Below are 9549 nucleotides of genomic sequence, written 5' to 3'. Positions count from 1 at the left end.
AGATGGCAGCCGAAAATAATAATAATGTAAGGAAGATGCTTGGTGACTTTACTGCACCTAATTCCAATTTACATGGAAGAAGCATCTCCATTCCTGCCATTGGAGCAAACAACTTTGAGCTGAAACCTCAATTAGTTTCTCTGATGCAGCAGAACTGCAAGTTTCATGGACTTCCATCTGAAGATCCTTTTCAGTTCTTAACTGAATTCTTGCAGATATGTGATACTGTTAAGACTAATGGAGTAGATTCTGAAGTCTACAGGCTCATGCTTTTCCCTTTTGCTGTAAGAGACAGAGCTAGATTATGGTTGGATTCTCAACCCAAAGACAGCCTGAACTTTTGGGATAAGCTGGTCACGGCTTTCTTAGCCAAGTACTTTCCTCCTCAAAAGCTAAGCAAGCTTAGAGCTGATGTTCAAACCTTCAGACAGAAAGAAGGTGAATCCCTCTATGAAGCTTGGGAAAGATACAAACAGTTGACCAAAAAGTGTCCTTCTGACATGCTTTCAGAATGGACCATCCTGGATATATTCTATGATGGTTTATCTGAGCTATCAAAGATGTCACTGGACACTTCTGCAGGTGGATCCATTCACCTAAAGAAAACGCCTGCAGAAGCTCAAGAACTCATTGACATGGTTGCTAATAACCAGTTCATGTACACTTCTGAAAGGAATCCTGTGAGTAATGGGACGCCTATGAAGAAGGGAGTTCTTGAAGTTGATACTCTGAATGGCATATTGGCTCAGAACAAAATATTGACTCAGCAAGTCAATATGATTTCTCAGAGTCTGAATGGAATGCAAGTTGCATCCAACAGCACTCAAGAGGCTTCTCCTGAAGAAGAAGCTTATGATCCTGAGAACCCTGCAATAGCAGAGGTAAATTACATGGGTGAACCTTATGGAAACACCTATAATCCATCATGGAGAAATCATCCAAATTTCTCATGGAAGGATCAAAAGCCTCAACAAGGCTTTAATAATGGTGGAAGAAACAGGTTTAGCAACAGCAAGCCTTTTCCATCATCCACTCAGCAACAGACAGAGAATTCTGGAAAAAATGCCTCTAATTTAGCAAACTTAGTCTCTGATCTATCTAAGGCCACTGTGAGTTTCATGAATGAAACCAGGTCTTCCATTAGAAATTTGGAAGCACAAGTGGGCCAGCTGAGTAAAAAGATCACTGAAATCCCTCCCAGTACTCTCCCAAGCAATACAGAAGAGAATCCAAAAGGAGAGTGCAAGGCCATTGACATAAGCAAAATGGCCGAACCCAATGAGGGAGAGGAGGACGTGAATCCCAAGGAGGAAGACCTCCTGGGACGTCCAGTGACCAATAAGGAGCCTCCCTCTGAGGAACCAAAGGAATCTGAGACTCATCTAGAGACCATAGAGATTCCATTGAACCTCCTTATGCCCTTCATGAGCTCTGATGAGTATTCCTCTTCTGAAGAGAATGAGGATGTTACTGAAGAGAAAACTACCAAGTTTCTTGGTGCAATCATGAAGCTAAATGCCGAATTATTTGGCATTGATACTTGGGAAGTTGAACCTCCCTTGTTCATCAATGAACTAAGTGATCTGGATCAACTGACATTGCCTTAGAAGAGACAGGATCCTGGAAAGTTCATAATACCTTGTACCATAGGCACCATGATATTTAAGGCTCTGTGTGACCTTGGTTCAGGAATAAACCTCATGCCCCTCTCTGTAATAGAGAAACTGGGAATCTATGGGGTGCAAGCTGCTAAAATCTCATTAGAGATGGCAGACAATTCAAGAAAACAGGCATATGGACAAGTAGAGGACGTGTTAGTAAAGGTTGAAGGCCTTTACATCCCTGCTGATTTCATAGTCCTGGATACTGGAAAGGAAGAGGATGAATCCATCATCCTAGGAAGACCTTTCCTGGCCACAGCAAGAGCTGTGATTGATGTTGACAGAGGTGAAATAGTCCTTCAATGGAATAAGGACTCCCTTGTGTTTAAAACTCAAGGATCTCCCTCTGCAACCATGGAGAGGAAGCAGAAAAAGATTCTCTCAAAGCAGAGTCAACCAGAGCCCCCACAGTCAAACTCTAAGTTTGGTGTTGGGAGGCCACAACCAAACTCTAAGTTTGGTGTTGAACTCCCATATCCAAACTCTAAGTTTGGTGTTGGAGAGTTTCAACAATGCTCTGAACATCTGTAAGGCTCCATGAGAGCCCACTGTCAAGCTATTGACATTAAAGAAGCGCTTGTTGGGAGGCAACCCAATGTTTATTTATCTAATTTTTATTTTCATTGTTTTTCATGTCTTTATAGGTTCATGATCATGTGGAGTCACAAAATAAATAGAAAAACTGAAAACAGAATCAAAAACAGCAGAAGAAAAATCACACTCTGGAGGAGCATCTGTCTGGCGTTCAGCGCCAGAACAGAGCATAGTTCTGGCGCTGAACGCCCAAAATGGGCAGCTTCTGGGCGCTGAACGCCAGAACAGGCATGGTTCTGGCGTTCAACGCCAGAAATGGAACACAAATGGGCGTTGAACGCCCAAAATGGCCACCAACCTGGCGCTGAAAGCCCAGAGTTGTGTGCTAAGGCATTTTTACATGCCTAATGGGTGCAGGGATGTAAATCCTTGAACACCTAAGGATCTGTGGACCCCACAGGATCCACTCAGGATCTGTGGACCCCACAGGATCCACTCAGGATTTGTGGACCCCACAGGATCCCCACCTACCTCCACTCACCTCTTCTCACCACTTTCTTTCACACAACCCCATAAACACTCTTCCCCCAAAAAAAAAAAACCCTTCACCAATCACCTCAAACTCTCTTCCCCATCACCTCTTCACCACTCACATCCATCCATTCTTCCCCATAAACCTACCTCATAAACTCCACCTACCTTCAAAAATTCAAAACCAATTTCCCTCCCAAACCCACCCATATGGCCGAAACCTTTCCCCCCTCCCTTCCCTATATAAAGCCCTCCTTCTTCATCAAATTCACATAACACACCCCTCTACACCCCTCTTGGCCGAAACACTTCCCTCTCTCCCTCTCATCCAATTCTTCTTCTTCTCCATCTATTCTTTCTTTTATTGCTCGAGGGCGAGCAAAATTCTAAGTTTGGTGTGGTAAAAGAATAAGCTTTTTGTTTTTCCATTACCATTGATGGCACCTAAGACCGGAGAATCCTCTAGAAAGGGGAAAGGAAAGACAAAAGCTTCCACATCCGAGTCATGGGAGATGGAAAGGTTCATCTCCAAAGCCCATCAAGACCACTTCTATGATGTTGTGGCTAAGAAGAAGGTGATCCCTGAGGTCCCTTTCAAACTCAAAAGAAATGAGTATCCGGAGATCCGACATGAAATTCAAAGAAGAGGTTGGGAAGTTCTAACAAATCCCATCCAACAAGTTGGCATCCTAATGGTTCAAGAGTTATATGCCAATGCATGGATCACCAAGAACCATGATCAAAGTAAGAACCCGGATCCAAAGAACTATGTTACAATGGTTCGGGGGAAATACTTAGATTTTAGTCCGGAAAATGTGAGGTTGGCGTTCAACTTGCCAAACATGGAAGAGAACGCACGCCCCTACACAAGGAGAGTCAACTTTGATCAAAGGTTGGACCAAGTCCTTATGGACATATGTGTAGAAGGAGCTCAATGGAAGGTTGACTCCAAAGGCAAGCCGGTTCAACTAAGAAGATTGGACCTCAAGCCTGTAGCTAGAGGATGGTTGGAGTTCATTCAATATTCAATCATTCCCACTAGCAACCGGTCTGAAGTTACTATAGACCGGGCCATCATGATCCATAGCATCATGATTGGAGAAGAGGTGGAAGTTCATGAGATTATACCTCAAGAACTCTACAAGGTGGCTGACAAGTCCTCCACCATGGCAAGGTTAGCCTTTCCTCACCTCATTTTCCACCTATGCAATTCGGCTGGGATTGACATAGAGGGAGATATCCTCATCAAAGAGGACAAGCCCATCACTAAGAAAAAGATGGAGCAAGCAAGAGAGCCCACTCATGGAGCTCAAGAGGCGTATGAAGCTCATCACCATGAGATCCCGGAGATGCCTCAAATGCACTTTCCTCCACAAAACTATTGGGAGCAAATCAACACCTCCCTAGGAGAATTGAGTTCCAATATGGGACAACTAAGGGTGGAACATCAAGAGCACTCCATCATGCTTCATGAAATAAGAGAAGATCAAAAAGCAATGAGGGAGGAGCAACAAAGACAAGGAAGAGACATAGAAGAGCTCAAGGACATCATTGGTTCCTCAAGAAGGAAACATCACCATCACAAAGGTGGATTCATTCCTTGTTCTTATTTCTTCTATTTTTCGTTTTCTATGTTATGTGCTTATCTATGTTTGTGTCTTCATTACATGATCATTAGTAGTTAGTAACTTTGTCTTAAAGTTATAAATGTCCTATGAATCCATCACCTCTCTTAAATGAAAAATGTTTTAATTCAAAAGAACAAGAAGTACATGAGTTTCGAATTTATCCTTGAACTTAGCTTAATTATATTGATGTGGCGACAATGCTTCTTGTTTTCTGAATGTATGCTTGAACAGTGCATATGTCTTTTGAAGTTGTTGTTTAAGAATGTTAAATATGTTGGCTCTTGAAAGAATGATGACTAGGAGACATGTTATTTGATAATCTGAAAAATCATAAAAATGATTCTTGAAGCAAGAAAAAGCAGCAAAGAACAAAGCTTGCAGAAAAAAATAAACAAAAAAAACAAAAAAAAAATAGGCGAAAAAAAATATTGAAAGAATAAAAAGAAAAAGCAAGCAGAAAAAGCCAATAACCCTTAAAACCAAAAGGCAAGGGCAAATAAAAAGGATCCCAAGGCTTTGAGCATCAGTGGATAGGAGGGCCTAAAGGAATAAAATCCTGGTCTAAGCGGCTAAACCAAGCTGTCCCTAACCATGTGCTTGTAGAGTGTAGGTGTCAAGTGAAAACTTGAGACTGAGCGGTTAAAGTCAAGGTCCAAAGCAAAAAAAGAGTGTGCTTAAGAACCCTGGACATCTCTAATTGGGGACTTTAGCAAAGCTGAGTCACAATCTGAAAAGGTTCACCCAATTATGTGTCTGTGGCATTTATGTATCCGGTAGTAATACTGGAAAACAAAGTGCTTAGGGCTACGGCCAAGACTCATGAAATAGGTGTGTTCAAGAATCATCATACTGAACTAGGAGAATCAATAACACTATTTGAACTCTGAGTTCCTATAGATGCCAATCATTCTGAACCTCAATGGATAAAGTGAGATGCCAAAACTATTCAAGAGGCAAAATGCTATAAGTCCCGCTCATATGATTGGAGCTATGTTTCATTGATAGTTTGGAATTTATAGTATATTCTCTTCTTTTTATCCTATTTGATTTTCAGTTGCTTGGGGACAAGCAACAATTTAAGTTTGGTGTTGTGATGAGCGGATAATTTATACGCTTTTTGACATTGTTTTTAGTATGTTTTTAGTAGGATCTAGTTACTTTTAGGGATGTTTTCATTAGTTTTTATGTTAAACTCACATTTCTGGACTTTACTATGAGTTTGTGTGTTTTTCTATGATTTCAGGTATTTTCTTGCTGAAATTGAGGGACTTGAGCAAAAATCAGATTCAGAGGTTGAAGAAGGACTGCTGATGCTGTTGGATTCTGACCTCCCTGCACTCAAAGTGGATTTTCTGGAGCTACAGAACTCGAAATATCGCGCTTCCAATTGCGTTGGAAGGTAGACATCCAAGGCTTTCCAGCAATATATAATAGTGCATACTTTGTCCAAGAATAGATGACGTAAACTGGCGTTCAACGCCAGCTTTCTGCCCAAATCTGGCGTCCAGCGCCAGAAAAGGAGCCAAAACCAGAGTTGAACGCCCAAACTGGCACAAAAGCTGGCGTTCAACTCCAAGAAGGACCTCTACACGTGCAACACTCAAGCTCAGCCCAAGCACACACTAAGTGGGCCTCGGAAGTGGATTTATGCATCAATTACTTACTCATGTAAACCTAGTAGCTAGTTTATTATAAATAGGACTTTTTACTATTGTATTAGAGATCTTTGAATCTTGAGAATCTTTGGACGCCTGGTTCTTAGATCAGAGCGGCTGGCCATTCGGCCATGCCTGGACCTTTCACTTATGTATTTTCAACGGTAGAGTTTCTGCACTCCATAGATTAAGGTGTGGAGCCCTGCTGTTCCTCAATGATTAATGCAAAATACTACTGTTTTCTATTCAATTCATCTTATTTCGCTTCTAAGATATTCATTCGTACTTCAATCTGAATGTGATGAACGTGACAATCATCATCATTCCCTATGAACGCGTGCCTGACAACCACTTCCGTTCTACCTTCGACTGAATGAGTATCTCTTAGATCTCCTAATCAGAATCTTCGTGGCGTAAGCTAGAATGATGGCGGCATTCAAGAGAATCCGGAAAGTCTAAACCTTGTCTGTGGTATTCCGAGTAGGATTCAATGAATGAATGACTGTGACGAGCTCCAAACTCGCGATTGCAGGGCGTTAGTGACAGACGCAAAAGGATAGTAAATCCTATTCCAGCATGATCGAGAACCGACAGATGAATAGCCGTGCCGTGACAGGGTGCGTTGACCATTTTCACTGAGAGGATAAGATGAAGCCATTGACAAGGGTGATGCCTCCAGACGATTAGCCGTGCCGTGACAGGGCATTGGATCATTTTCCTGAGAGATGACCGAAAGTAGCCATTGACAGTGGTGATGTATCACATAAAGCCAGCCATGGAAAGGAGTAAGACTAATTGGATGAAGATAGCAGGAAAGCAGAGGTTCAGAGGAACGAAAGCATCTCCATTTGCTTATCTGAAATTCCTACCAATGAATTACATAAGTATTTCTATCCCTATTTTATTATATTAAATTCGAAAACACCATTATCAATTTATATCCGCCTAACTGAGATTTGCAAGGTGACCATAGCTTGCTTCATACCAACAATCTCCGTGGGGTTCGACCCTTACTCACGTAAGGTATTACTTGGACGACCCAGTGCACTTGCTGGTCAGTTACACGGAGTTGTGAACCGTGGTTTTGGCATCATGTTTTTGGCGCCATTTCCAGGGAAAGAAAGAGCAATGAACTTTACATAATTAAAGTGTAATCACGATTCCGCGTACCACTGCCACAGTGTTGTCTTCCTGTTGGAGCTGCGGATATTCATTAGTATAATGGCTATAGTCAGCACAGATCCCGCACACTCTCTGTGGGACTAACTGTTGGCTTTGCTGCGCTTGTTGTTGATTCAACTGCATCTGCTTTAGTAAATTGGTCATTTCACATATACTCTGAGTCAGAGCAGTAGTCTCCTTGCTAGAAGATACCTCTGCAACAACTTTGACCGGCCTTGTTTCTGTCTGTGATTCCTAGTAGATTCAGCCAAGTCGCTGATCAATTGCCATGCCTCATCAGTGGTCTTATACTTTTTCATAGACCCATTACTAGCACTTTCCAATGTGGTCTTATCTTGGGGCCTCATGCCCTGTGTGACGTAGCCGAGCAACACTATTTTGTCAATCATATGGTGGGGACATGCTTCCAGAAGTTTGTTGAAGCGCTCCCAGTATTCGTAGAGAGTCTCGGACTCGTCTTGAACAATCATGGAAATGTCTTTCCTCTGTTTATCAGTAACTTCAGCTAGAAAGAATTTTTCTAAAAATTCTCTTCTAAGCGTATCCCAGTCAGAAACAGTTGCTGCGGGTTGAGTGTAGTACCACTCTCTCGCCTTTTCCTCAAGAGATAATGGAAAGGCTTTTAACAGAATAGAAATTTCATCTGCACCATCACGCCTGACAGTAGAACAGGCTGCTTGGAAGTCCCTAAGGTGTTTGATAGGCTCTTGAGCAGGAAAGCCATGAAACTTAGGCATCAAGTTGAGCTGGCTGATGTGCTTGAAACGGTTGCATTGTAAAATCAGGGGCTCCAGCCTCCTGGATAGTAACTCTTCTAGGTGCTGCCATGTCACCTGCACATAAATCAACCGAATCAGTAGAAAGGGAGCTTGTTTCTTCCTTACGTGACGTTTCAGATTCGCCCTCGGGGAGGACTAATCGACGCCGAGCTTGCCTTATACGTGAAATAGTTCTTTCGATCTCAGGATCAAATACTGGCAAGCTTGGATCAGGAAGTGAACGCGTCATTTAACGAAAGAAACATGCAGCTCATAGTAGCAGAATAAAATAAAATGCAAATGAATAAATTCATATCAATAACTTAGCACTCTATTGCAACTCCCCGGCAACGGCGCCAAAAATTGACGTGGCGGAAATTGGCGAGTTAAGAAATTATTATAAGAGATGCGTTGCAAGTATAGTTCTTAACCAACCAAAAATCTGCTTATCAATTTAGAAGGGGTTTTCACAAAATTAGAATTAAAATACTGGGAGTATGAATTCCAGGTCGTCTCCCAACGAGTTGCGAAAATGTATGCTATTTTATTAATCAGATGTTTTCCAAAAGGGGTTGAGTTTGCTAGACAGAAAATTAAATCAGAGAATTTGTGTAAATTAAATAAAAACCTTGACCGGGAGTAGCTTAGTTGGAAGTCCTATCCTTGTTGGAGTTCTCCCAAGATAAAAGTGATAATTGAAAGTTGCCTGCTCAGTTATCCTTTACCAGATAAAGGAAAGTTAAGCAAGTTGGAAGTCAGTTTCTATTCACAAGTTCTAATCCTCTCCCTTGGGAAGGACTAGTGTCAGTGACTAGAGGGCGACCCAACGCTAAACCCAACTATAATTTTACTCTTGAGCATTCCAACTCAAGGTCCTCCTTTCAACCAATTCCCAATCAAGTTATGGAACTACTCGCTCATTATGATTGTAAAATTCACAAAATAAGAAAGGAAAATAAAGAAAGACATGATAAATAATAATCAAAAGGATCAATTAAAAATAAAAATAGTTCTTGTATTAATAAATTCTAAAAATAATCCAATAGTAACTCTAAATAAATTAAGGATATGAAAGAGTAAGTGACAAGTAAGAGAACAAACTAGAATGATGAAGTCTTGACGGAGGTAATAACTCTTCTCAATATCCCAATCCAAAAAGCAATAAAATCAAAATCCTAAGAACTATGAATGTGTTGAGAGAAAACCTAGAGGAGGAGTAAAATCAGATCTAAAACAAAAAATTATGCGGAATGAATGTTCTTCTCGGTCTTTGCATGTTCCCTGACTCTAATATGCTTTTCTGGGCCGAAAACTGGGTCGAAACAGGGCCCAAAATCGCCCCCAGCGAATTCTGCAGATTCTGTAGATCGCGCACGTCATGCGATCGTGTCATCCAGGCATTCGCGTCATCCAGCGTTTTGCCTTGCCACGCGTGCGCGTCGTCCACGCATTCGTGTCACTTGTGCAGTTTCCAATCCATGCGTTTGCATCAGGCATGCGAACGTGTCACTGCAATTTCCTCTATTTCGCACGGTCGCGTGAGCCATGCGTTCGCGCACTTCTCGCTAGTCATCTCCTCCATTTCTTGTGTTTCTTCCAT

The 9549-nt window shown here is 41.8% G+C and overlaps 1 non-coding gene across 1 annotated transcript; it reads right to left on the bottom strand.

Annotated features, from left to right (window-relative positions):
* Nucleotides 1-398: 398 nt before the first annotated feature.
* On the bottom strand, nt 399-506 carry LOC148544941 (small nucleolar RNA R71). The gene has a single exon (XR_015900711.1). It is a non-coding gene; the product is annotated as a small nucleolar RNA R71 (small nucleolar RNA).
* Between the last annotated feature and the right edge of the window lie 9043 nt (nt 507-9549).

The sequence above is a fragment of the Arachis ipaensis genome, chromosome B9 (genome assembly GCF_059453495.1).
Source record: "Arachis ipaensis isolate K30076 ecotype BB chromosome B9, ASM5945349v1, whole genome shotgun sequence".
NCBI lineage: Eukaryota > Viridiplantae > Streptophyta > Magnoliopsida > Fabales > Fabaceae > Arachis > Arachis ipaensis.
The sequence above is the reverse complement of the archived record's forward strand: the minus strand, read 5'-3'. Positions and strand labels throughout refer to the sequence as shown.